Consider the following 2,103-nt stretch of genomic DNA (forward strand, 5'->3'; position numbering starts at 1 on the left):
GGCTCCGGGCCCGGCCCCCGCCTCCCCGGACCTGTGTCGGTGAGCTCGTGCGAGCCCGGCCTTGGGCGCTTGGCTTGCTTGTGGGGGCAGGGTGCTGCCGATTTCCTCTGAACCTTCTCAGAGACCTCTCAACAGGTGTCAGGTAAGGAGTGAGCGGCTCGAAGCGTCTCCAGGCCTGGCCTGCGGGCCCCTGCTTCGAAGCCCACCCAGCGCTTCTGATTCAGCAGTTGTGGGTGTGGGTCCGCGCTTAGGGTTTCCACACGCCAGGTGCGCTTGGGGTTGAGAGCCTCTGTCCTGGAGGATGGAGGGTCTGGGCGAGGGCTGCGCCCAGGGGCGAATCCTGGGCCAGCTGCTGGACAGGACAGGGCCTCTGCCGGCGTGACCGCTCTCCCTGGCACTTCGTTCTTCCTCGGGGATGACCCGGACTTGGGCGGTGTGCCAGCTCACCTTGCTCTCTGCCCTTCCTTGGAAAAGTTCTCAGTCACTTGCTGTCTCCAAAGACGTCCTCCTGCTGCAGTATCTCATTAGGAAACATTGCAAACACACAGAGAAATCGAAGAAATTTCTCAGTGAGTGCCCCCGACAGCCAGCACTTCGTTGTACTTACCGCAACCTAACCAACAGGTCCATCTTCTCCGTGCGCTTCCAGTGTGTTCTGTAGCTGTAGAGTCTTAGAACTTCTCTGGCTTGTTTGCTTTTAATGAACAGAAGCCCTGGGCTGAAAGTCTCCTGCCTGAGAAGCTGAGGGAGGCTTTTCGCAAGCTAAGCTCTGGAACCAGGAGAGAGCTTTACATGTGCCCTTACAAAGATCTGAGAACAGCAGCCTGTGATTCTAGAACCCTCCTAAGAGCAGAAGCAGCGGCTTCGGGAGGGAGCTCCCGCAGTGTGTCCGCAGGCGGGGTGCCCTGGCCGCCTGGGCTCTGTGCTGCAGGAAGCTCGCTCAGGACCTGCCTGCAGAGTCCTGCGCAGCCAGGGCTCGCCGCCGCGCCCTGCTGCTCTGGTGTCCCACAGGCCCTGGGAGCAGGGCCTGTCGCACAGCTGACGGGCTCAGAGGCCCTTGGGGGCAGGTCCTTCGCTGTGTAGCCACAAACAACTGCCAGCCCTGTGTGGTTGCCTGAGAGGAAGAGAGGGACAGAGCCTGCGAAACTACGGCTCGGCTTCGGAAGCGCTGTGCGCAGGGTGCGGGCATGTTCTGACCCCTAGCGGACAGGAAGTGTGGCCTCCCGGAGGGCAGCCTGCGGGGGCGTGCTGCAGAGAAGGCCCGGGGTGGAGGGGCAGGGGCCAGGCAGCGGTTGTGCTGTGGAGCACGTGGGAACAGGCTGCAGGGAAGGAGATGTGCGTGGCGGACCAGCACCACGCAACCGGGCTGTCCCGCGCACGCCACGCGAGGTGGCAGAGCTGCTTTGCAGCTAGGTGCTGCGGAGGTCGGGGCTGGCCACCCACGCAGGAGAAGCCGTCTGCGGCCGCCCCCCAGCCCGGACGCCAGGCTCGGGGCCTGCCCAGCAGACCACGGCGCGCTGTCCCTGCACGCTGTGCAGCCAGGCACGGCCTCCAGGAGCCTCGCTGCATCAGGTGAACAGCGGCAGCCGGACGAGGACCCGCAGTCTCGGCCCTGAGAGGGCCAGGGCCCTGCGCTGGAGTGGAAGCAGTGGCCAGTCGCACTGACTCCGCGTGCGAGCGGTTGGCACGCACTCGCTGGCGCGGGGTCATCCTTCAGGAAATCTTCTCATGCCTCTTGGGGCTCTGGCAGTGCCGCACGGCCTCGCTGCCCACTGGGTGAACCAGCACCGTCGATTCTTAGCACAGGGGGGTGTCACGAGGGTCCAGGAAAAACGGACCGAGCCAGGCACGTCGTGTGTTCAACAGTGTCAACTCACCCTGCATTCAGATCTGCCCAGGGTGTGCGCTTTGCCTTCCAGGGCAAACAGACCGGGAGGGGACGGATTTCCTCTGAGGTCTGAGGCGCCTGGCCTGCACTCCGAGAGAGAAGCGCCCCGCTGCCAGCACTGGGAGCAGAGGGGGCCAGCGGCAGGGGCCTCCGGTCTGCAGCGCGCCCCGCTTTGCGCCGCCCGCCTGGCGGCCTCTCGCCTGTGTGGGTGGCAG

The 2,103-nt window shown here is 64.8% G+C and overlaps 1 protein-coding gene across 3 annotated transcripts in view; it reads left to right on the plus strand.

Moving 5' to 3' along the window:
- Positions 1 to 2,103, plus strand: part of CDIP1 (cell death-inducing p53 target 1) — an 11,764-nt gene that overhangs the window by 909 nt on the left and 8,752 nt on the right. The window contains exon 1 of one of the 3 annotated variants that reach the window (XM_012731747.1): positions 13 to 142. The exons of the other annotated variants lie outside the window; for them this stretch is intronic. The gene's annotated coding sequence lies outside the window, so the exon portion shown is untranslated. Of the gene's footprint in view, positions 1 to 12; positions 143 to 2,103 lie in introns of those variants that run through there. 3 annotated transcript variants of the gene reach the window in all.

This window comes from Condylura cristata, unplaced genomic scaffold (assembly GCF_000260355.1).
Source record: "Condylura cristata isolate star-nosed mole 26May11 unplaced genomic scaffold, ConCri1.0 scaffold00032, whole genome shotgun sequence".
In the NCBI taxonomy this organism is placed as follows: Eukaryota; Metazoa; Chordata; class Mammalia; order Eulipotyphla; family Talpidae; genus Condylura; species Condylura cristata.